The sequence below is a fragment of the Acomys russatus genome, chromosome 18 (genome assembly GCF_903995435.1).
Source record: "Acomys russatus chromosome 18, mAcoRus1.1, whole genome shotgun sequence".
Taxonomy (NCBI): domain Eukaryota; kingdom Metazoa; phylum Chordata; class Mammalia; order Rodentia; family Muridae; genus Acomys; species Acomys russatus.
The window spans coordinates 17,605,707-17,632,439 of NC_067154.1; the positions used below are offsets into that span (position 1 = coordinate 17,605,707).

General features: G+C 40.9%; 1 protein-coding gene across 3 annotated transcripts in view; it reads left to right on the forward strand.

The window, feature by feature from the left end:
• Positions 1-26,733, forward strand: part of Lcp1 (lymphocyte cytosolic protein 1) — a 95,315-nt gene that overhangs the window by 8,989 nt on the left and 59,593 nt on the right. Inside the window, exon 1 of one of the 3 annotated variants that reach the window (XM_051160836.1) lies at positions 23,375-23,418. The exons of 1 other annotated variant lie outside the window; for it this stretch is intronic. The gene's annotated coding sequence lies outside the window, so the exon portion shown is untranslated. Of the gene's footprint in view, positions 1-23,374; positions 23,419-26,733 lie in introns of those variants that run through there. One more of the 3 variants, XM_051160835.1, reaches the window with a different exon arrangement.

Sequence of the window (26,733 nt, forward strand, 5' to 3'; positions counted from 1 at the left end):
CAAGACATTTTCAAAGACATTGGTGGAAATGTCAGAGGTAGATTACAGTCAAATTGAAGACTCTCAGCTGTGGGCTTCAGGTGTCATCTGATAGTATTCTGAGGACTTTGATGCATGAGAACTAGAATCTGATAAGTTAATAAGTCCCAAAGGGTTTTTTATCTGCTCCCCACAGGATGTTAGGTCCACCACAGAAGTGGGCAAGAGTGGCTGTGTAAGGCTCTAATGACAGTTGGAGATAAACTGCAGTCACCCTCTGGGCCTACAGCATACCAACCTCTCCATGTCACCCAAGTTTTAATCATCCATCAGCCTTTGCAGACATGGCATGTTTCTTCCAGAATTCTCGCTCATAGACAGGTATCATATTTTGTACATGTGGGGATAGGCACGTGGGTTATGTGACATAGCTGGAGAGGCTCATTCCTGGGGTCTGATGTAGATGAAGCTGAATTGTAGACAAGGCAGGAGTCTTCAGGAGGGTGGAATAGCTGGATATGGGTTCTGTCTTGTGGAATGGGTCTTAAGTCAAATTAGACATTGGTTGGCTACTCCCACAAGCTTTGTGCCACTAACCCCTTGTGTATTTTACAGGCAGGAAAGATTGTAGATCTAAGGTTTAGTGGTTGGGTTGGTGTTTATGTTTCTCTTTCGGTAGCCTGCCAAGTACCTTCCTGTACCAAAGGCACTAAAATGTAGGGCGTGGAGGTTGTACGTAGGCATCAGTTCGCCCTTTCCCTGTTCAATAAGTTGTGTGATTGGTGTCTTCAGCAATGAGCCCTTGTTCTCAGTTTGCAGAGAGCAGCCTGTAGTCTTGGCCTGGGTGGTTTAGCGATTTCCACAGGACCCCTTTGGCCAGCAACTCAATTGGATGTAACTGGAAGCTGGTGGTCCTGGACTGACAAGAGATGGCCAGCTGGAACTCTGTCGCTCTCATTATTTGGAGACTTCATTAGGATTGCCTTTGTGTATTAGGAAGTTTCCACTGCACCAGTTCCCCATACCATTCACAAATGCCCTTGAATTCTAGCTCTTTCTCCCTGCATTTCCTCCCTCAACCCTATCTCCCTTCCCCTCCCCTACCTGATCTGCTCATTGCCACCCCCCCCACCCCTAGTGTACCCATATAATCTATTCTATTTCCCCCTTCTGAGGAGATATATGCGACACCCGTGCACCCCGCTTCTTCCTCTATGCCTAACCTCTCTAGGTCTTTAGACTGTAGCTTGATTATCATTTATTTAATTGCTAATATCCACCTATAAGCAGATATATACCTTTTTTTTTTCTTTCTGGATCTGTGCTACCTCACTCAGGATGATTTTTTTTTTCTAGTTCCACCCATTTGCCTGCAGATCTCATGATGTCATTTTATTTAAAGGGCTGAGTAATACTTCATTGTGTAAATGTACTACGTTTCCTTTATCCATCCTTTAGTTGACATCTAGGTTGTTTCCAGTTTCTGGATATTATGAACAGAGCAGCAATGAACATGGTTGAGCAAGTATCCTTGTGGTGGCAAAACATGCCCTTGGAGTATATGCCCAGAAGTGGCATAACTGTATCTTGAGATAGACCATTTCCCGTCTTTCTGAGGAACCACCATATTGATTTTCATAGTGGCTATACAAGTCTGCACTCCCTCCAGCAATGGAGGAGTGTTCCCCCCTATTCTGAATCCTCGCCAGAATGAGCTGTCACTTGTGGTATTGATCTTAGCCATTCTGACAGGTATAAGATGGGCTCTCAAAGTGGTTTTGATTTGCAGTCCCTGATGGCTAAGGATGTTGAACATTTCTCTAAGTGTTTAGCATTTTCTTGACGGATGATTGATACGTCGGGGCCCAGATCACAGTGGGCAGTGCCACCCCTGGGCTAGTGGTCCTGGACTGTATTAAAAATCTGGTTGAGGAAGCTGTGAGGAACAAGCCATTAAGCAGCACGCCTCGATGGATGGCCTCTGTGTTATTCTTGCCTGAATGTTACTACACTGCTTGACTGCTTGAGTTTCTGACTTGACTTCTCTCAGTGATGGACTATGGTCTCAGAGTTGTAAGCTGGAATAAACTCCTTCCTCCACAAGTTGACTTTGGTATCAGTGTTCTATCACAGCAATAAAACCCCATTATTATCCATTTCCTTTTTTATTATCAAATACAACTATTATTTAATTAATTTAAAAACCCTGGCTAACTGGACAGTATGACAGATTAAATGTTAATCAAGAAACATAAGTACGTAAGTTATAAACATCACGAATGCTCTTGTTATTAGAGATTGATGTCTTTAGTGTAATTTTGATAAGAAGATTTAACTCAAGTGTTTGGTTTTGTCTAGCTAAAGGAAATGGGGTTGAGATATTTTGTAAAGCATGGGGATTGTTATAGGGCACTTTGACACTGTTCAAATTGTTTTTTAGTAACACTTTTTAGCCTTAATAAAAGCATATATTCCCGTGTGTGTGTGTGTGTGTGTGTGTGTGTGTGTGTGTGTGTGTGTGTGTGTGAAAGGTTTGGATTTAAAGATAAAGATATAGATATCCCAATATGGAGTTTCATTTGGAAGATTTAAAATAAGTGTTTGTGATTTTAAAAGCTAGATTTATTTATCCAAATTAAATAATGAGAATTTTTTAAAAAGACAGTAAAAATACTTAAATATTTTAAACATGAAAACTAGTTTTGTGTAAGGTAAGGGTTCTGGATAACAAACAATCATATTAAAGACAGAACTAGTGCAAGAAAACAATACCCTCACTTAGAATTTCATTAAAACCAAGATTATCATTTTTTATTGTTTAGGGACACACCAGATAAAACATTAAACATAATAAGCAAATTTTAAAATACGTAATTGTAAAAGGATTTAAGAAACATGAGAGAAATGTTCTGTTACTCGTGGAGCTTGCTTCTTAGTGGAGTTGCCGACGGTTATCGGCCAGCAGTTCTGAAGCTTACGTGAGCATGTTCCCGGGTAAGCTGGTGTAGGTCAGGCTGCCCTTCGCTGTAGCCCAGGGTGAGAAGTACCTGGACACAGCCTCTCTCCCCCAGCCGTCGCAGAACCTTTGTCGTGAGATGGTGCTTTTCTTTCTCTGATGAAATCGTCTGGTTTTCTTTATCCTGCTATAATGACTACATAATTCTGAATTTGCAGTTGTCATAGCTAAAAGTCCTTTCTAATATCATGTTATGCTAATAGAGAATGCATGTATAGTTTCAAGCATTTTCGTAGGACATCAAATACTTATTTTTCAAAAGGAATTAATCTTACAGGGAAGCCAAAACTTTAGCCAGTTTTGACAATTTCTTAGTGTTATTTGCTTATCTAGTAGGCCAGAGTTTATATACAGATTTAAGTTAAAATTTTTATTAGAAAATATAATGTAATTTAGTAGGAATTCCCAAAATAGAAACAATTTTCTAAGCAGAATTTTTCCTATGGTTAACAAGCAAAGGCTTTGTCCCCTGGAAAGACATAAAAATAAGTAATTAAATAAAGTGTAGTTACAGGTTTTAAATGTCTTTTTAGTAGAAGGATAAGACAACGTCCTTGTTTTTCTAAGCTGTTTCTATGACCATTGCTAAGAATATATCAACACAAGAAAAAGACTATTCTTCACACACACATTATATATATTTCTATTCTAATATGAGGTATTGTACCCACACAACTCAAGTAGAATACAAGGTTTACTTCCAATACTTTGAAAAAGTGCTATTTATTGCAGGCTGTTTAGGATAAGTTAGTTAATTGTTATTTGATCAAATCATAGTCATGTTAATTACTAGTCTATTTATATTACTATATTACACATCTTAGGTGCAACAGATAGATATGATTCTATAGAAAGATAAGATAAAATAATTAGATAAGGTCTTCAAAAACCTCAGAGACCTACAGAAAATGGCATTTAAAGATGGTTTTATTATTTTAAAAATTCATTGACAATAAGACATGTTAACTCCTAGCAACACCCAGCCTTTCTCAAAGAAAATGTTGAGTATCAAAGAACCTCCTCATGGAGACGGCTTCAAATGTGGCAAACTGGCCACTGGAAAAAAAAAATGCCCTTGTTTCTGCCACCGACAGAATTCTGCCTAAAACTGGGCAAGCTTAGATGCAGTCAAAGTCAACGGCCAAACTCTGCCAAGACAGGGTAAGCAAATCCTCTATAGTTTCTGCCTCACAAATATGTCTGTCAGATATACTGGGCCAGAAGGCTGAAGAAGATGCTCCAACATTATGGAGAGTTTTGGGTGATTGTTCAGGCAGCAAACTATCTCTGCCATTTTTTTTTTTTTTTCACTTTGTAACCTGAACTTCCTGTTTACTCAGGTAATTAGTTTTATTCCTTCTCAGGTCTCTGATGGAGTTGAAGACCAGGATGTTTTTACATCTCGATAGATGTTTTAAGTTGATAGAGATGAGATATGATAGATAATTGATTTACATTCAGAATTTTAGATTCACCAAGATCGGAAAGATGTTTTCTTCAAGGTTGCCAAATACAAATAACTAAAACAGAATGTGTAACATTTATATAATTCCTAATTGTGTCATGGTTCTTCTTGCTCTATATAGTTTATTGTATATATATATATGTGCGTGTGTAATCATATAAAAATATATATAAGAATTAATTTAAAATGTTATAAGCAGAGAATAAGCATAAAGTCTATCTTAAATTTTTAATAACCTTACAATTAACTTATTATACCTGTGACCACTTTCTTTAAGTTTTATTTTCACAATATTTCTACAACATATATCCATCTTCTAACTTTATTTTTGCCCACCTTCATTTTGGGACAATTTTTGACCTGCTATACACCAATTTTTTTCTCGGCCATTTTCCTCCCAAGCTTCTTTTTTACAAAAAAAAAAAGATATAGCTATAATCTTTTTTGGCTTTTTTTTCTGTATCTTGACAATTTTAAAAATCATTATTACTATTGTTAGCATAGAAGTCAGAAAATATTTTAATAAATTTATTTTAAAGGACCAGAAAGCTATATCAAAAATACATAAAACAGGTATTTTAAATATATAGCAGCTATAAACAAAGATAAAATACATTAATAGTATTTTTATCAAATTAAATTATCATTTGTTAAAGAGTAAAGTCGTTAGACCAGGAACTTTAAACTTGTTTGTATTTTTAAAAATCATTCGTTTCTCATTAGGTTTACGAGAAACCAAAGCAGGATGAAGTTTGGCATCTTTAACTTTATCTCTTTTGAGGTATCAGTTTACCTTTGTAGTAGGTATGTTAACTATTTAGCAAGCATTTTGCCTGAACTATTTTATCTTTCTGTAAAACAAAAAATGCAGAAATGAATAATTGTCTCAAATATATTGTGATGTAACACATTAAGATTATCTACAAACTCCATAATGCTTTTTTTTTTTTTTTTTTTTTTTTGGTAACCCTTGAAGCAGATTTTTAAAATGCTACTAAAAGGAGCATGTGGAGTTGTATATTACACAAGCCCAACTAAGACATGGGCCTCGAGGAATGTGGTAGGGGCTAAAAATACTTTTAAAAATCTTTAAAATGCTTTTTTATATTTATATATAAAATACTGTATATATCTATATACATGCACACATAAATACAAAACATATCTAAAAAGCATAGAATAAATCATTCTTTTAATCCTGAAAATACAGAGTTTGGCATTTAGCAATTACCCAACAGGAAAAACTGCACCTGGCACAGGGGAAACCATTTTTTAAAATTGATTTCTGTCTCAAACAGTGAGGGACATTCTGTAGAGCCAGATCTGAGCAAAGTTTAACGAGATACCATCTCGACCAGACTGGATAATTATCTCTTTTTGTTTAAAAACAAGATTTTAGCTGGGTGTGGTAGCACACACCTTTAATCCTCGCACTCAGGAGACAGAGGCAAGTGGATGGCTGTGAGTTCGAGGCCAGCCTGCTCTACAAAGCGAGTTCAGGACAGCCAAGGCTACACAGAGAAACCCTGCCTCGAAGAAACAAAACACACAAACAAAACTTCCCCCCAAAACAAAAACCACCAGGACTTCTTCCAATTAAAAAACCCATGTAAACTATCCTAAAAAAAGCTCTAAGACCATCAGCCACCTCTCCTTATTTCATTTAAGTGGTCACATTAATTAAATACACTCTATCTTTGGCCGTTATTTTGTTCTGCTAATCTGTGGGCTGGAAATATGGTCATGCTAGGCTGTTGGGACTTTTTCCTTTAAGATTCTAGTTTAACAATTTGAGTTTACATGAGCACTTACAAGCCAGCTTGGTAAGACAAGGAGGAAGTAAAACTAAGAACATTTAGACATTGTATACATATGCAATAATACAGGAGATTTTAAAAACCAAGATTTTGGATATTATTGTTTATTGGGATTCTATCTCCTGGAAACTTGACCCAAAGATTCTTAGTAAACATATGCATCCATTATTTCACAGGTAGTCCAGCTAAAATTAAAACTTTTTAATAGAGCCAGACATGGTGGTGCACGCCTTTAATCCCAGCACCCCGGAGGCAGAGGCAGGCAGATGGCTGTGAGTTCGAGGCCAGCCTAGTCTACAAAGTGAGTCTAGGATAGCCAAGATAACACAGAGAAACCCTGTCTCGAAAAACCAAACCAAACCAAAACTTTTAATAGTTTTTATATTGACATTTTGAAATAAAAGATATAATTAACTTATAACTATTTAGGACCTTTATTTTGGAAATAAGTCTACATATGAAACATTACATTTTATAGTTGTATAAAATCTTTATTTTGTGATCTAATGAATGTGTCTATATAAATGATTAGTGCTTTAAGGTTTTATGAAACAATAGGCCCAAAGATGTGATTTTAATTTGTTTCAAGATGTTCAGAGAATCCGAGTTTGTGACAGTCTGTATTCATCAGTTATCAAAACATTCCCACTTGTAAATATGCAGTGTATATTTTAACTTGACATTCCAAAAACATTTCAAAATAGTAATTCCAGCATATACTAAAAAAAAAAAACTGAAGTGGCCAGCTTGTTCATTTTTACAACACATAATGAAAATAATTACTTATAGATACACATGACACAATTACACAAAATCTAGGTGCATCCAGTTTTGGTTTTTAGTAGAAAGTTTATATTCCTGTCCTTTAAGATGTGACAGAGCTTTAGCAGCATAAGAGATGAAAAGATGAAGTTTGCTCTGTGGACTTGAGGTAACGTCACAAACGTCTTTCCCTCTCTTTAAGAGCTAGGTAGCTGAAGGGGAGATGCCTTTTCTGATGAAAATGTTTGTCTCCACGTTCTTTTAGACCAGAGGTTTTCTTTCTTTCTTTTTCACTCTTGACTAACAGTGAAGCTAAATCATATTTCCCACGCTTACACTTGTATCTAACAGAAAAAGGAAAGCAATAAATGAAGTATATCTTGCTTCGTTTTGCGGTCGTTTGCTGCGTTGTGTTGCATCACCTCCTGGCCCTGTGTTGGCCTGGAGGATAGTTCCCATCATGCATCTGGCCGCCCTGGCCTGACTCTCATCTAGTTTGGGCCGCCCAGGCCTGCTCCGGAGAGCCATTTCCTCAGCACTTGGTTCTTGAAAATGCTCAAATGGGGCTGGAGAGATGGCTCAGCGGTTAAGAGCACTGACTCCTCTTCCAGAGGCCCTGAGTTCAATTCCCAGCAACCACATGGTGGCTCCACATGATGGCTCACAACCATCTATACTATGATCTGATGTCCTCTTCTGGCCTGCAGATGTACATACAGGCAGGCAGAGCACTGTATACATAATAAGGAGTAAATAAATCTTAAAAAAAAAAGAAAGAGAAAATGCTCAAGTGGCCACCTTTTTTTTAACCGCTCAAAAAGTGAGAACATACAGAGTTTAAATTTATTTTGACTTTTAAAGTGTTACAAGTCAGCCCAATCTTCAGACTATCTCAGAGAAAGGAAGTGGCGTGTTCCTTCCTCCTCAGCCAGGGGGTTCTCAACCTTCCTAATGCTGAGACCCTTTAATACAGTTCCTCACATTGTGGTGACCCTCAAACAGAAAATTATTTTTGTTGTTATTTCTTAACTGTAATTTTGCTACTGTTATGAATTGTAATGTAATGTAAATATCTTATATGCAAGGTATCTGCTATGCCACTCCCAAAAGGGGTCGTGACGCACAGGGTGAAGAACCGCTCTTCTGTGCTGTTATACAGATGACAGGGAAGCGAAGAGTGCCAAGATGTCGGGTTCGATACAGTGTAGAAGCAGTTACTCCTACTGCGCTGCGTTGGGGAGGTCGTTTCCGTTGCGTCTGAAGCTGCTCTCTGTGGTAGAAGCCTGGCTTAGGATATCTGGCGGGGGGGGGGGGGGATCGGCTCTTACGAACTCCCCAGAAACGTCATGCACTGGCCCATCTGGTCCCAGAACAGAGTCTGGGTCTGGGGATGTCTGTTTCAGGTTCCGGCGATGTCTGTTTTGGGTTCCAGCGTCACTCATGAAACACTAAGTGGGTCTCTCCCGGAAAAGCGAAAGCATAGGAACCCAAGGTGACAGGCAGGTGGCCCTTAGCAGAGCAGACCAGCTGAAGGGACAGACAAGGAAACTCACCAATGACATTTCAAGGTGACTCTCGGCACCAGTCCCCTTAAGTGTTAACTGTAGTAGCTTGAGGAACTCTCTCAAGTGTTAGGGACCTCAAGTCTGGCCGAACAGGGATTTGTGGCTCAGATATTGAAAGGACCTTTCAGACGATGTGTGTGTGTGTGTGTGTGTGTGTGTGTGTGTGTGTGTATATTAGTTGTTGTTGTTGTTTCGAGGCAAGGTTTCACTGAGTAGCCTTGGCTGTCCTAGACTTTCTTTGTAGGCCAGGCTGGCCTCAAACTCACAGCGATCCGCTTACTTCTGCCTCCTGAGTGCTGGGATTAAACTGGCCAGACAATATAGTAAAGATACTGTATTATAAAAGCCTACAGGCACTTAAAGGGAACGTACAACAGCTCCAAGTGTGAGTATAGCTTCCGAAGGAAAGCCACCTGTACAAATGGGGCTTTTAACATGTAGGTAGCATGGAATTTCCGATCTCGCTCTCTCTCTCTTCCTCCTCCCTATCCCTTTTTTTTTTTTTTTTTTTTTAGGTCTTAAAACAGGCTAGTCACTCTGATATAACCTCTAACGTTTTTAAAAGAAATTTTCTTTTTATCTCCTTTTACCTCACACATGGTTTTTAGAGCTTTTATTGACTTTTGTAAAGTACCAATTTTATAATCCACCTCCTCTTTGAAGATGATTTTTACATTCCATTTGTTGCGGTTTTGGAACCTCACATGTTCCCTGTTGAGGGCAAGGTAATGCAATGCTGTCGTTACTTAGATTTTCCCATTTTTCCAATATCTGCATGTCTGAAGTCTGTAACTATCATGGGGCCACATGGCGCACTGGATGAGGGTTTATCTCCAAAACCTTCCTATGTCTTGGAAACCTTATTTCTCACTTTTTCCCTTTTCCCTGAAAACCCCTAAGCCTATTTATACCTTATAGCGATATGTTAAAATGCTCCAGAAGCAAAGAAAACAAGCCAAGCCAAAACAGGTCTTCACATAAGCTCAAAATAAGTCAGACAGGATCCAAAATGTCTCTGGAGTAGTTCTGAAAGCAAAGCAAAGCAAGCAAACAAACAAAGCAAAAGACAACAGATGTCCGCACCAAAATGCTTCCGAAGCAAACAAACAGAATAGATACCTTAAACCAAATGCTTTGAAAGGAAAACAAAAAACAAAAAACAAAAAACAACCAAACAAAAACCTGGAGCAGTATCTGCTGAATAGGATCCCTAATTAACTAGCTCAGAATAAGCAAAGGGTCTATTGAGCAAACTGAGGGAGCAGTGACAGAGCCCTGGAGGACATAAGGCGAGAAAGCTTGGACTCAGTGGGTCTATGACAGTGCTTTGCTCCCATGTGGGTGACTCCTCCTGGGAAAAATGGATTATTCTTAGAGCCCCACATTGGGTACTATAATTGTTGATTAAAAACGAACAAACAAATGAATAAAAACTCACAACATTCACCTCAAAGAGGATAGAGAGAGTTGATTCTGGAGTCAAATACAAGTACTCATGACCCAGGTACATAGATCTTCCAATGCGGAAGTCAGTTCATGAAGTTTTTATAGTAATAGATCAAAGCCATAAATCAATACATTTTTCAAATACAATGGTGGAAACATCAGCAGTGCACTCCCGCCAACCAGGGAAATCTCACTGACCGGCCTCAGATGCTATCTTATACCATTCTTAGCCCTATGGTAAAAATGCAATAAAATAAAATAAGCTAGGGCTTTGTTGATGCATTATAAAGCTTATCTTTTAGTCACAGGATGGTAAGTCTGATTCCTAGATAGAAAAGGAATGCCTGTTTAGGGAGCTGCAGCTAGCCCAAGATAATTTCAAACTAGACTCTAGAGCTGCAACATTCCAACCCCTTTATGTCACCGAAGTTCTAACTGATCAGCCTTTGCAGATGGCTTCTTTTCAGGACTTCTCGTTCACACAGCTGCTCAGTTTTCCTGGAGGATGGGCCTGGGGTATAAGTAAAGAAAGGTGCTTGAGTACCAGGACACTAGCAAGCGGGGTTCGGCCTTGGGATGTACTCTAACAGAGGCCATATGGTTGCCATACTTTTTTTTTTTTTTTTTTAGGGCCAATGAGAAAAGTAATGACTCCAAGAAAATGACCATTTACTGCTAAGTAAATGGGTTTGGAGACAGCAAAGGAAGGGCTGAACTAGCACAGAGTGGGCATCAGGTAAGCCCGTGCCTACAGACCCAGAGCCTTAGGTCAGCATCAGGTTCTGGGGCAGAATTTGACTCAATCCTACCACTATTAAAATGCCTAGTTCGGCTTACGTGTATGCTTTGAATTTCATTTTAAAGATTATTTTGCATTTACAGCTCTTCTCTAACAGGAGCCATGAGCAGCCATGAGCAGCCATGTTTGCTTGTTTAGCAGAGATTGGTGGGGACAATTCATGACCGCTGGGATGCCCTCGTGTATTTACTCATTAGAGACATTTAGTGTAGTTGACTCGCCCAACCTGGGGCATATGGAAGATGAACCACAGAACTGAAAGAACAGGGTTAGAATCCAGCTGTCCAGCTGAACCTGCAGCAGTCCCTCCCCTCTCAGAGATGCCTGCAGGCTTGCTACTAAGTCATTGCGGCTCTAGGTAGCAGATTTTCAGGTATCACCGGTTTTCACCCAAGGAAATGAGTTTATATCAAAGGGGCTCTGTTGGCCATAGGTTCTGCTCCCTGCATCCTGCCTCCTGCCCAGGAATCAGAGGGTCTGGGTGCAGGCTCTGCTGTGAAACCACACCCTGATTAGCCAGGTGTAAGAAGAGACCCTCTTACTTCTGTCACATGGACCCTGATCTCTCTTCAGAGTCCCCAGCATGCTGTCTGTCTTTGATGCTGGGGTCTGCTCTCCCCTGGCGTGCTGCTGTCTGTCTGTCTGTCTATGATGTTAATAATTCGTCTAATAAACTCCTTCCCCTCAACAGTCCACATCAGTGTCCTCTTGAACCTCACAGCCAAGATCTTTTGAGAACAATTCTGAAGAAGGTGTTATGATAGCAGTAAGGATGATGGCTAGAGCTTTCAGTTCATAGCTGTCGATAAGCCATTGCGCTAAGGACTCCCCTGCAGCTCCTCCTTTACCTCTGGCAGCTGCAGGGTGATGTAAGCACTGTTCATATTTCCTCTTTTGCTGATGAGGACCCTGGGCCTTAGAGGCATTAAGAACCCTGTCCAGCCACATGGCAGATGATGCCAGTAATCCCAACATGTAGAAACCTGAAGCAGGAGGGTTGCCAAATAGAGGGCAGCCTCAAACAAAACAAACAGCCCCCCCCAAAACAAAGGGGGGTGGGATTTTCCCCAAAGTCATTAGGACTATAAATAAACTTAAGGATGTGGCTTGACCACAGGTCATTTTCACTAGAGCGTCAATTTTCCTAGACCAGCTTGTGTTGGCTGAACGCATTGCCATTTACCAATCGAGACTGATGCTGTCTTGACTTGTCATGCCAAGCCTGGGTTCTCTTTCATGTCTTTGGAAGTATGCAACTGAAGAACATGTTAAAAATCCCACTGAAAAAAATTTCAGTTAGGCATATCATATACAACAAAGTTCAGAACATTTCATTATTTCTACTTTCATTTGTGAAAACTGGACTTTTCCTAGGCCCCCTGGGATAGCTTCATTGGATATTTGATGCCCTTTTTTGATGTTCTGTGTCATTTATAGCATACCAGGTGCTCGAGTTTGGGACCAGATAGTGGTTTAGTAAGTGCTTGGGTGAGTGAAAAATCTAGAACCTCTACTTTGTTTATGGCAGGCCTGATGACTCCAGAAGTCTGTTTTCAAGGCCATCTGTCTGTTGATCCTCAGTGACTAACATGGACACCTAGAAATATGTCCACCAAAAAGGGGTGTGAGTCAGTCCTGTAAAACTTTAAAACCATGTCTGCTTTTCTCCTTTGAAGTCATTGCAATCTATCCAACACCCTCTCTAGAATTTTCTGATACTGGCTATCTAAGGGACTAACGTTTGATGAAGCAAAGTGGAGCATGTGTAGGAATTATCTTAACTATTTTTATGTCCTCACTACACCCTTTTTGGTAGTTTCAAAATGATTTCAATATATATTCATTATATGCAAATGTACATTCATTATAAATTATATAGCATATATTAAGACATACCGTAATATAAGGATATATATCATTTATATAATGACAAAATAGATATAGAGAAAGGGGATTTATTAGAATGACTTGCAGGCTGTGGTCCAGCTAAGTCCAACAATGACTGGCTATGAATGGAAGATCCAAAAATCCGGTAGTTGTTCAGTCCGCGAGGCTGTGTGTCTCAGTAGACACCACAATCCCAAACAAGGAGACTCCACCACCAGTGAAGAAATGGACTTGCTAGTGAGGAGCGAGCAAGCAGGTGAAGGACAAAAGCCTCCTTCTTCTTCCACGTCCTTTTGCAGGCTTCCGGTAGAAGACGTGGCCCAGATTCAATCTGGATTGAAGATCTGGCTTAATGTCATGTTTTCATACCTGAAAGATCAGAGTTAGATACAGTCAAGTTGAAAACCAAGACTAGCCATCACAGTCTCTATATTCCAAATAGGAGAAGAAGCATGTTCTCTCTCTCTCTCTCTCTCTCTCTCTCTCTCTCTCTCTCTCTCTCTCTCTCTCTCTCTCTCTCTGTCTCTCTCTCTGTCTCTCTCTGTCTCTGTCTCTGTCTCTCTCTCTCTGTCTCTCTCTCTCTCTCTCTCTCTCTCTTTAATCTAGCTGGTTTTATACTTAGCATGCTCATTTTTATCTATTTTCCTAAAAATGAGACAATTTATAGTTAAATCAAACTCCATCATATATGTAATTCTTTACCTGGCCATCTCTTGGTTCATATCTTGGTGGTTGTGAACGGTGTTATACTAACCATGGGTGAGCAAGGCTCTCTGCTCTGTGGTGATGTACATCACTCTGTATAGATACCCAGGAGTGACATATGTCAATCAAATGTTAGGTCTATGACTGGTTGTCTTTGAGAAACCTCCATGTTTATTTCCACAGCAGCTGTATCGTTTACACTCCTGGCAGCAGTGAAGATAGGCTTCACAGTTTTGCTGTCTTCTGTTTCCTTGACAGTATCCATTCCACCTGGAGTGTGATGAACTCTCACTGCAGTGCCATTTGCATTTCCCACATGGCCAAACCTGTTTGCATAGCTTTACTGGCCATCTGTATTTCTTTTGCGAACCAAATGCTTTGCTTTTCTGGCATTTCATTCTTTGAGTTCTTTATAGATGCTAATCCACTGTCAAAGGTAGAGTTGGCAATTTTTTTTTTCTCTTCCATCCTGTATGCTGTGTATTCACTGAGCTGGTGGTTTCCTTTGCCCCAGGTGAAGTTTTATATCCCATTTGCCAACTGTTGCACTTATTTCCTGATCCATTGGAGTCCTTTTCATAAAGGTCTTACCTATGCCCATGTCTTAAAAACGCTCCCTTCTAATGGTTTGGAGCTTGGGTCTTACATTGTGGTTTCCAATCCACTTCAAACTGACGTGGTTTTTTTGTTTTTGTTTTTGTTTTGTACACCGTGAGAGAAAGAGTTCTTGTTTTATTTTTCTACATGTGGATCCCCGGTTCTCCGAGCACCATTGATTAAAGAGGCTGTCTGTTCTCTAGTGGCTCTTTTTGACAGCTCTGTCAGAAATTAGATGGATGTAGTGGTGCGGGTTTATTCTGTTCCATGTGTGGTTTATTGGACATTACCCCACTGTTTTTGTTACTATGTCTTATGGTACGGTTTGAAATTGAGTATTGTGACAGCTCTGGTATGGTTCTTTCTGCTTAAGGTTAATTTGGCTATTAAGGGTGTTTTGTTCTTCTGTGTGACTTTCAGTACTATTCTTTTGGCTCTGTGAAAAATGCCTTTGGAGTTTTCATGGGGATTGCATTCAATCTATACTGCCTTTGGTAAGTGTATCTGGTAGGGTTCCCTGGAGGAACAGAAGTGATATATATCTAAAGCCATAACACACACACACACACACAATTTATATATAATAACTATTAAATCCACATGTGTAGATGTGATATATTTTATATTTATTACTTTTATATTCACAAATTTTATTTACATGTTAAATACTTATCATATATAAGCATATAAATTATATTTACATGTATTATAATACAATATTTTATATTTAAAGTCAATTAATATAACAAATATATTATATTTATAAACATATTATATATTTTAAAATAATATATAATGAATTATATGTATATAATTTATTTTATTTAAGATTTTAAAAGATTTATTTATTTATTAAGTATACAGTGTTGCCTGAATATATGGCTGCGTGCCAGAAGAGGGCACCAGATCTCATTATAGATGGTTGTGAACCACCATGAGGTTGCTGGGGATTGAGCTCAGGGCCTTTGAAAGAGCAGGCAGTGCTCTTAACCTCTGAGCCATCTCTCCAGCCCTGTGTATATAATTTATTAGAGTGGCTTACAGGCTGCGATCTGACTAGTTCAACAATGGCTGTTTCTCAATGGAAAAGCCAGTTGTACAGCCCATGACGCTGGATGTCTCGGCTGCTCTTTTGTGTATTACTATGAAGTAGGTTCCAGTACCAGAAGGAATCCCTCAGCAACAGGATGGACAGAATTGCCAGTGAAAGTGAGGGCAAGCAGGTGAAAAACAAGAGCTTCCTTTTCCCATGTCCTTTTATGTAGGCTGCCATCAGAAGGGATAGCCCAGCTCTAGCGTGGGTCAACTGACCTGGATTTAGAGTGGGTCTTTTCGCCTGAAATGATCCAATTGAGAACATCCCCCACCGAGTACACAGCTGCTTAGGTGCGGGCAGAGTGACAGCCAGGATTAGCCAGCAGCACAGTAAGAGCCATTTTCACAACATCAGTTCTGCCTACCCATGAGAGTGGGAGTGTTCCAGAGTCTTCAAGAGGCTTCTTCGATTTCTTTGTTCAGGATCTTAAAGGTTTCACTGGAGAAACTTGTCACCTCCTTAGTTAACTTTATAACACGACTTTGTTTTATTCTTCTGAGCATATCATGAGTGGAATTTTGTTTTGGTTTTTGTTTGCCGTTTCTTTGTTGGCAAGCCTATTCATGGTATATGGAAATGCTGCTTATTTTGATAGAATAGTCTTTTTGTTGTTGTTGTTGTTGTTTAAATCCCCGTTACTTTTCTGAATGTGTTTATCAAATTTAAAAGGTTCCTAATGAAGTCAATGGGATCTTTTGAATATGAGATCATATCATTACAAACATGCATATATTGTCTTTTTTCTTTCTGGTTTCTTTTATTAGAGAGAGAGATGTGAGAATGTGTGTGTGTGTGTATGTGCGCAGGATTCCCAGTAGTTTTGTTAGCAGCCACGCCTTCCTGCTCCAGCTCCTGGTTTGCCGTTCGGCGAATCTGCCATGGCCAGTTTCACTTCGTGGTCTACTTAGATCAGATGCCCTGTGATTCTTCCTGTTTTCAGATTTGATTTAGATTGTTCTTGAAAATTACATGTATGGCTGTTTTGCTTATATGTATGCATGTGCATGTGTGGGCATGGTGTCCACAGAGGTCAGAATGGCCTATTGGATTCTCAGGATCTGAAGTTACAGACAGTTGTGAGTCACAGTGCTGGGGACTGAGCACAGGTCCTCTGCAAGAGCATCAAGTGCTCTTCATCGCCGAGCTGTCTCTCCAGAACCGTATGGCCTGGCCCTTCTAACCTGGCTGTTTTGTATCTGTGTAAAGTACTCCATTATACATATAACTACTTACTTACTGGATAAGCAGGAGACTGTCTGGAATAAGGAAATAGTGTCATGTGAACCAGCTTGATGCTGCACCGACAGCCTTTGACCTAGTATGTGCAGAGACAGTAGCTGATTCATAGCTCTATTTAAAGAATGGAGAACATGGCCAGAGATGTTGCTGAAGTACAGCTGCAGGGAACCAGAGAAGCCAAAGTTATGTTTTTCCCATTTGAGACTCAGTTTCCTTACCTTTAAAGAAAAAATACCCAGACTGCTAAATAGTATGTTAGGGCATCTGTAGTGGGCATAGATGCAAAAGAAATGCTACGCTATTTTGAGATTCAAGAGAATGTGTGTGAGAGTATTCGTGTGAGCGTATGCATGTGTGTCTGTATGTGTGAGTGCGGGAGTGTTTGTATATGTGTGTGAGTGTGTATGTGTGTGTGAGTGAGTGTGTGAGTGTGAGTACGTGTGTGTGTGTGCCTGTAGAAACAGACTCGGGGATTATTCCTCATGTATCATCTGCATTTTTTTTTTCCTCTGAGATATGTTCTCTCACCTGCATGAAGCTCACTAAGTAGGCTGGCTGGCCCCGCAGCAAGCTCATCCACCTGCCTGCCGCCCCAGGGCTGGGGTCACAAGGCAAAGCCATAGGCCTTCCGGTGGTTTTCTGAGGGTTCTGTTTGCAAGGCGAGCCCTTTATCGATGGTGCTGTCTCTCCAGCTCCGTAATGATGTCAGAAAAAGAAAAGACTGGATAGACTCAGTGGCAGAATAAAACATTGAAGTTTTAATGTAAATCACAGCCCACAAAGCATAGCTAGCTAAAATTTAAGAGAAATGAGACAGTGTGTAAATCATGTTCACAGGTTTACCCTGTAATAGAAGTGTGTGTGTGTGTGTGTGTGTGTGTGTGTGTGTGTGTGTGTGTGTCCAAAAGGCATGTAAGTTTAACTACAAAACCCAAATCTAGTGCACACTACAATCAGAGTTGGTCTCTTACGGTGTTCTAACTCCATATCTTTGCCTATGCTTCTAAATACTTTTATCCGATTGTTTAATTTCTATTTACTTATATTTTAGGTTGACATTGCTAAAAGGAAGCACAGCATTACATGTTTACTCTTTCACTAAAATATTTGGGTCACGCTTTGATTTTCTGTAGATTTATTTTTAAACCTTAAAGTGGTGGGTGGGAGAGTCTCAAACACCTAAAGAGGAGCAGGCCTTTCCATCTTATTATCTTATTTCTTACTGTTAAACATAAAACCCAGGGTGAGATGGGCAGGAGAGTGGCACATCTTCATCTCGCCTGCATCTATTTCCATGCCTCTGCCAGTGACCACGGGTCAGAGACTGTCAGTAAGTATGCTGGGACTTCACATAAGTCACGGGTATGTGGACTGTCGGCTTCCAAAACAGCTGTAACCCCCATCATTGGCTGAATTTCATTTTTGAATACTTAGGAATACTTTAGAGATAACCCTTTTATGGGCTTGACATTTTATGAAAATCCAATTTACAGCTGTGAGCAGCTGTTTTCCTTCCATGATCTATCTGGCATAGCAACTACAATTAGCTTTTTATTGCCAGCCCTTATCAGCTAAGGATGGCAAAATTAGCATTAGAAAGATGCAAAGCTGCCCTTTATGAGGTAACTGCCTATATAAACTCTCTGAAAGGCCTATCATGCATCAAGGAAGAATTTAAGGTTGATATTTTAAAATATCTAATTACGTTAGCTCTCTTTGGTTTAGCTTGTGAATGTCATGTTGTTTATAGAATCAATTTGGCTTCGCAACTAACCAGGACAGGGATTGAATTTGTCTATGTGAAATGCACGTAGGTGCCGAGGGAGGAGGGTACAGCTCCTGTGCTCCAGAAGCTATGCTGCAGTTGGAATGTATGCAGCAGTGTTTATGTCTGCTGCTAGCCTGTCTGTCCGAAGTGCTGTCCACCACTCTCTGTCCTCTCGTTTTCTGGCCAGCATCTAAATATTTCTTAACCAGGGACCTGTAACACCATGCTATTCTCCTGGTCTCTTTTACTTTTTTAACTTAAAAAAAAAATTTTTTTTTTTTTTTTTTGAGACAAGGTCTCTCTAGATGTCCTGGCACGTAGTCCTTTAGACCAGGCTGGCCTTGAGCTCACAGAGATCTACCTGACTCTGTCTCCCGATTGCTGAGACTAAAGGCATGTGCCACCACACTCAGCTCCTAAGATATGTGTCTCTTTGTGTGTGGTGTGCAGGCGTATGTGTGTGTATGTCTGCATGTGTTGGGCTGCATGTGGAGGCCAGAGGTTGACATCAGGTATCTTCCTCAGCCACTCTCTCTACTGTACGTACCAAGGCAGGGCTCTCACTTGCTCTTAGGAATATCTGGTTCAGCTAGGCTAGCTGGCCAGCTTGCTCTAGTGACTTTTTGTCTCACTCTGCTTGGAGATCACTGGGGTTCTAGAAGTCTGCAGCATTCACCCGGCATGTGTGAGACCGCTAGGGAATCTGCACCTCTGTTCTCATGCTGTCCCCACCAGGCCATCCCCCTAGTCGTCTGCTCTTCCTTAATTGACAAAATGTTGGTCTGAGGAGACGGTTTAGCAGGTGACATGCTAGCTGCACAGTCATGAAGAGCCAAGTATGAAAAAGCCAAGTGTGGCAGCACATATGTGCCTGTAACCCCAGAGCTGGGTAGATGAAGATAGGATTCTAGAGGCTCGACCAGTCTGGCCTACTGAACAAGTTGCAGGTTCAATGACCTGCTTTGGTCTTCCAAAACAAGGTGGAAAGGAAGAGGACACTAAATTTGACCTCTAACCCCCATCACACACACACACACACACACACACACACACACACACACACACACACACACACCAGAAATTGTGTATACTCTTCATCTCACAAACTTATCCTTTTGTAATGACAACGTTGAAAGGCAAATTTCAAGTATATGATACATTAAATATAGTCACAATATTGTATAACAAACTTCTAGAATTTATTCCTTTATCTAAATTTTATACCAATTCATGAGCATTTCCCCCACTGTCCCTCCTCCACAATTCCCAACTACTCTTTGCTTCTGTAAGTTGAACTATTTAAGATCTGTGTATGAGTGACAGGCACCAAGCAATATGTATCTTTCCATGTATGCCTGGCTTATTTCACTTAACATAATATCATCCATATTGATCATTGTTTCAAGTGACAGGTTTCCGTTCTTTTAAAGGATGTATAGTATTCTGTTGTCTGTTTATACACACAATTTCTTACTTTGTCTATTGATGAGCAGTTAGATTGAGAGCACAGCCTGGTTCTTGTCAATAGTGTTTGAATGTACATGGAAGTTCAGATCTTACTCCCAAACATTGGTTTTGATTCCCTTGAACATCTATCCAGAAAAATGATTGTGGGCCATATGGAAGTTCTGTTCTTAGCTTTTTAAACAAACCTTCATGCTGTTTCCCATAATGGCCAAACTCATTTGCATGCCAACCAACAGCATGCAAGTGTTCTTCTTTCTGCACTTGCCATCTTTTGATACTTTTATAATAGTCATCCTAACAGGCATGTGATGACAGCTTTGTGTGGTTTCAGTTGCACATTTTCTAATATTCCATACTGCCTGGCGCCTGCTCTCATGTCTTCTTAGTGTCTCTCTACCACAGTGTTTAACATGAGGTATTAGAATTTTAGTGTGTGTGGTAAACTCAAGGTTACTTTTGAGTTTGTGAATCTGTCTTTTAGTTCCCTTTTTGAAAGTCCCTGGCACATGGAATGTTTGAGGTAAGAGCTTGATGATTATATAAATGCCACACCCTGAATGGTTCTTGGCATGACCTGACTGGGATGATGGGGAAAGAGAGCATGATAAATACAAGTAGAAAAGGGTGAGATCAGATGGGCTGTGTGCTCAGGTGGGGACACACCGGCAGCAGCCCAGAAACCCAGCACTTTTGTTGTCAACAGCACAAAAGAGGAGGTAGGTTGGCAGGTCTCTGTAGGGGAGCAGTCTCGGGCTGCAGTCATTAGAAGAAATAAATCCTGTTATTTTTAGAAAAATGTAAGAAAATGGATATATTAAGTAAAGTAAGCCAAACTTAAAAAGACAAATAGCACATTCTTTCTCTCTGTATCATGTGTGTGTGTGTGTGTGTGTGTGTGTGTGTGTGTGTGTGTGTGTGTGTGTGTGATATGAAAATAGGCATGGGATTATATAGGGCGAGAAAGAAATGTTGGTGTTTCTGCGCATATCGGCTTTAGGTAAAGGTCAGTCATTCATCAACATACATACTTGGACTATGGGAAGATCTTGTCATTCTCATAACCTGACCTGGAACAGCCCTTGCCATTCCCAAGAGTCTGAGGCATTGGGGTCCTTGACATGGCCTTGCTCATGTCAACAACCCACAGTCACTCAGAACTTCATCCATTTCCCATAGATAAAGATGTTTAAACACACATAGGCATGCAACCATAAAGACCAGAGAGAAAAGGGGGCGGGGCAGAGGGAGGGAGAAGAGTCTCAGTGGCAAATGGGAAATATGTTAGGCATATCAGAAGACTGATGAGGATCAGAGGGATCATGTTGTTGGTATGAGAGTAGGAAAATGAATGGAGGCAGAATTCAGGAATTCTCCTGGTGGTGATGAGCAATCCGTGTACATAATGAGGAAAAGAGTGACAGGAGGAGGGTCTTTCTTTCTATAGAGTAATATGGTCGTGCTATGTAAGTAGGACTGAACATAGGGGAAACAGGAGGTAGAAAAGTCAAGAAGCTGATCCTCAGGTAGTGTTGGGAAAGACTGTATGGGAAACGTCAAGCTGCTTTAAACACGTGGGCAATGAGGGAAAAAATAAAGAGGGCTTGAAGGGTAGGCACCCTGGGCCACACTGTTAGATACTTGGGGTGCTTGGAGGCTTCAAAACACAATCACACATTTTAAATTTAAGTATCAGTGATTTCCATAGACAAGGGCATCTGGAGAGGAGCAGAAGAGTTGGGGGTGTCGCCAGTAGTAGGAAGGCGAGGACATCAAGTGCCACCAAGGGGGGAGTCTAGTTTCAGATGACAGATTAAAATGGTCTGATGAAGACAATGGAAACTGACAAATAAGGCAGCCTTTTACTAAACTTACCATCATCTCACATTGCTCCCCCCTGAGCTCCGGCCTCATTGAATAGCCCAGCTGTCCACCGCCCATCCAGAAATAAGGGTGTCCTTGACTCCTTTTTTTATTTCATCCTGTCTCCTCCTTCCATTATAGGTATTCAGTCATTTTCTCTGTCCCACTACTGTGACTGTCACCTTGTACACAGCTGAGAGCCAACCTCCCAGTGGCTCCATCTTTATTCTCCCCTGTCCCAGCCCTACAGTTTTTTTTTTTTTAAAGCACATACCCGGCTGTGCCACTTCCCATTTGTGCCTCCTTAGTGAGTTGCATCCCAGTGAAGATGCTGAGGTCCTGTACCCGAGTGCCTACAAGTGTGACCTTATTTGGAAATAGGATGTTTAGAGATGGTTAAGATGAGGTCATTCGGATGGACCCTAATCCAATATTGCTATCTTCCTTTAAAAAGGGGAAATGTGTGAACAGAAGTGTGCAGGCTCAGGAAGAAATCAGAGTGATGTCATTATAAGCAAGGATGACAAAGGATGCCTGGAAGCCACCAGGAACTGGGACCAAGACACGGAACAAAAAGACGCACAACAACTTTCCTCCTCCTTAGGCAATCTGCTAACACCTTCCATTTAAACCTCTAGCTCCCAGAACTTAGGGACAGTACATTTCTGTTACTTTACATCATTTATTTTGTGGTCATTGCTATCACAACCCTGGGAAACTAATACAGGTCTTAAAATAGCTCTCCATTGCTTGGAGATGACAATAATTGATGTTATGGTCGACTTGGCCAGCCTGGAGCATGCCCTGGTACTCAACCAAACACTATTCTAGGTTTTGGTGACAGTGCATTTTGGGGCAGGTTTGATTGGAAGATAGAGTAAAGCAGATGGGTCTCCCTGATATTGGTGGCCTTTATCTAAGCCACCAAAGGTCTGGATGAAGGAAATAGCAGCCCCTCCTCCACCCAAAGATGATGAGAATTACTCACATGAGACCTTCTGTCTGTGGAAGAGAGAATTTCTCCTGGCTAGTTGCCTTGAACTGGGACACTGACTGCTTCTTCCCTTTGTACCTAAATTAAAACCCTCGCCTTTCCTGGGTCTCAGGCTTACTAGGCTTCAGATAGATTTATAGCAGGGACTTTCCCGAAAGTCTTGAAACTTGTTAGCCTCTGTAACCACACAAGCCATGTCTTATAAATCTCTTTGGAGGTATATTCATAGGCATACCTACCTATCTAGCCTAGTTTGTCTCTCTGGAAAATCCTAAGACTTGGTATAAACATAAGATCTGCAACCCATACTGAAGGCCCCACCACACCTGGCTCTTCTTTATTCATTTTTAAAACAGATCTCCGTGAAATGCTTGGTTCATTGTTCAGAAGCTAACAAAGCCAACTGGACCCTTGGCCTCGTAGAACTCCATATGCTGATCGAGAGCAGTCAGCAAAGGAGACAACAAAACGTCAGAGGGTCCAACAGAAAGTTAGAAGCCACGAGATACACAGACTGTGGGAAAGCACTTGCGCTGAACCCATCGAAGAATGAATGCTCAGCAGAACTCAGGACTCTGGGCTATGGGATTCTTTTGAAGTCAGGGATACAAGATGGAGCCTAAACACAGGAAGCTTACCTATGGAGTAGAGACACGTTCCCTACACATCCTGTGCTCTGCTATAACAAAAGAAAACCAAAAATGCAGAGGAAAGGAAATAGCTCTTACCTATTACGAGTTATTCGTTCTTGCGTAGGTTCTTGTGACCTTTAGGAGATGAGATTTTAGGGACATTATTAGCCATGATGGCTTTGCCCTTATGGGTGGGACTAGTGCCATTTTAAAAGGGACATTCAGCTCCCTTTTGTTCTTTTTCTCACCTTCCACCTTGTGATGGCATAGGAAGAAGATCCTGCCAAGTGATACATCTTGGACCTGACTCCAGTCCTCCAAACTGTGAGCCAATATGTTTTTGTTCTTCTAAGTTATACAGTTTGTGGAATTGTGTGATAAACTCACAAAATGGAGAGGGATGTAAATGTGAGTAATAATATCAGAAATATCACACTGTCTAGGAAGTTGAGGGGGCTGATGAAAAATTCTGAGAGTGGGACATGAGGACCAAGAGGCAGAGAAATGGAGGGGGAAGCGGGATGTTAGAAAACTAGCCCAAGATGTACAATATGCAAACAAGTGCAGCGCTAGGGGACGGGAACCTGGAAAAATGACCCGAGGAGGGAGGAGAGGAAGAAAGGAAAAAAAAGAGGGCAGTGAAGGAAAGAGAATATCTCAGAACGGAAAGACTTGGGTTTCCAGATTGAAGGGGTACACACGGGTGCACACAGACCCACACCGAGAACTATCACACCAACAGTCCAGGACACTGGGTGTGAAGGAGAAAATATTTCAGGAAAGAAAATCAGAAACGACATAGCTGGGACCATTAGGTCAGAAAGGCACCCACTTTCTCAACAGCAGTGTTGTAATCCAGAGCATACTGGAAAGATTCCCTTGCAATTTGGGGGAAAACAGTTTCCTGGGGGTGAATTTCCAAGAATGCAGGTAGGCCATATGTGTTCTCAGCTGTTAATGTCTCAAGAAACTTTTGCTCCATGTATTCTTAGGACTCCAGGAGAGGATGCACCCCATTTAAACAACTCAGAGTGGAAGGCCTTTGGCTTCCAGCCCAGAACAGAAGAAAGAGCTTCTCAGGAAGAGGCTAAGACAGATGACCCTCGCTTGCAGTGGGGCACAGACCAGACAGAAGGACGGGGACTTCAGAGGGTCCCCTGCAAGAGTGCAGGAGAAGAATGGCTACATGCTTTGTTTTGTTGGGCTTTGTTTTTGTTTTGTCTTCTTTTAGCTCTGTTAGAGAGTTATGTGATAAGTATGTGGGAAACTAGCAAATTAAAAAGATAGGAAAGCATAGTGCATGCCATTGCTTGGCAATGGTTTTTTTTTTTTCTTTATGATTTTTGTTTGTTTAGTGTGCGCGTGCGTGCGTGCGCACGCGCGCGCGCGCGCGTGTGTGTGTGTGTGTGTGTGTGTGTGTGTAAATTTATGTGTGCATTTGAGTGTGGGCCGTGTGTGCCACAGCCTCAGGTGTCACTCCTTGCTTTCTATCTTGCTTGAGACACGCTCTTTTTATTATTCCTTATTTCATAAGCCAGGCCCTCAAGATTCTTGGAATCTCCTGTCTCCACCTTTGGTCTCCCTGCCTGGCTTTACATGGGTATGGGGATTTGAATTCAGGTCATTATACTGTGTGGCAAGGACTTTACCCACTGAACTGTTTCCTCAGTCCGGGTATAACTATTTTGATAGTCCTTATAAAAACTGAACACTGATTTAATGATAACACTGTCACAACTTGTTTTAGATAGTGGTAGGCGAAGATCAAATTCACTTCCAAATAGAAAGTGTGTGTTCATCTCTATGTACGTGAGTCCAAGCAGTCAAGATAGAGTACAAGCAAAGCATCTAAAAGTTTGGAGCTAATAGCAGAGAAAAGGGCTGCATCTATTTAAAAAAAAAAAAAAAAAAAAAAAAGACTATTTCTGGGAAGATAAATCAGAAGAGAGTCGTCAACAGAGTGGTGCTTTATAATGAGCCATGGGGTAATATGAAACTTCTAGAAAGCATGTTTTAACCAAACAAGCATGTTTTAACCAAACATGCTTGTTTGGTTAAAAAAGCAAAACCACAAAAATATGCATACAAATATTCATGGCTGTGCCATTCCTAACATCAAAGCAGTAGAGCCATTCAAATGGCCACCAGCTGACTAAGTGGGCCATAGAATGTGGTATAGTCTCAAACATGGGACACCATTCTTCTGTGAAGAGGTACAAAGGGCCAGTGAGATGGCGCAGCAGATAAAGGCGATTGCTGCCAATCTTGAGGACTTGAGTTTGCTTCCAGGTGCCCAGGTGATGAAGAACTGACTCCCGATAATTGTGACCCTCTCACTGGGTGTTATTGCCTGTGTAACCCCCAAAATAAGCAAAATAGAATGGAACTAAAGATGAAAAGGGATAAAGCAGTGACACATAGCACAACATGGATGGACCTTGAAAACATGCTAAGTGAGAAAACCAACCAAATACACACCAAAGACATCAAAAAACACACCTGGGCCAGGCACAGTAGTGCATGCCTGTAATCCCAGCACTCAAGAAGGCAGAGGCAGGTGAATCTCTGTGAGTTTGAAGCCAGCCTGGTCCAAAAAGCAAGTCCAGGGGAGCTGGAGAGATGGCTCAGAGGTTAAGAGCAGTGGCTGTTCTTCCAAAGATCCGGACTTCAATTCCCAGCAACCACATGGTGGCTCACAGCCATCTATAATGAGATCTTGTGCCCTCTTCTGGGGTGCAAACATACAAGCAGGCAGAATACTGTATACATAATAAATAAATCTTTAAAAAGGACACAACAACAACAACAACAACAAAAAAACAAGTTCAGGACAGCCAGGGCTACACAGAGAAACCCTGTCTGGAAAAATAAAAATAAAAACAAACAACAACAAAGAAAGAAAGAAAGAAAACTATAAGTTCCATACTTGGAAGGTTGAGACAAGAGGACTGAGAGTTCAAGGCCTACCTAGCAAAACTCTGGTTCAACTAAATCAAAAGGCTACAGGAGCCAGGTATGGTGGCACACACCTTTAATCTCAGTACTTGGAAGGCAGAGGCACCAGTTCTCAGTCTACAGAGAGAGGTCGGGGACAGCCAGGCAATAAAGTGAAACCCTGTCTCAAAACAAAAACAAAAACAAAACAAACAAAGGCTACAAAAAGCCATGGTTCCACTTCTGTGAAATGTTGACAACAAGCAAATCCATTGAGACAGACATAGTCATTGTGGATGGCTGAGGACGTGGGAGACGCAGTAACTGCTAATTGGTACTCCGGTTTCTTTTGGGGATGATAAGAATATTCTTGAATTGTGTAACATAATATGTATACAAATCTGATCATATGATAAAAACTACTTTGAAAGAGTGTTATGCCATGTGATTGAATCATATGCCAACCAACATACGATTAAGCTGAAGAAAACAATATCTAACTCATGTGTTATGGGTGAGGAGTAAATGAAATAATGTATGTGAGGGGTCTAGTCCACAGCCTGGTATAAACACGAAAAGAACAGTTAGCACTCACACAGGACTTACTTTCTGACAGGCAGTTTTCCCAGATCACTGCACATCAGTGCATTTAATCTTCCCAACAATTGCACAAGACAGACCGTGCTCTTGTCTAGTCTTCTAGAT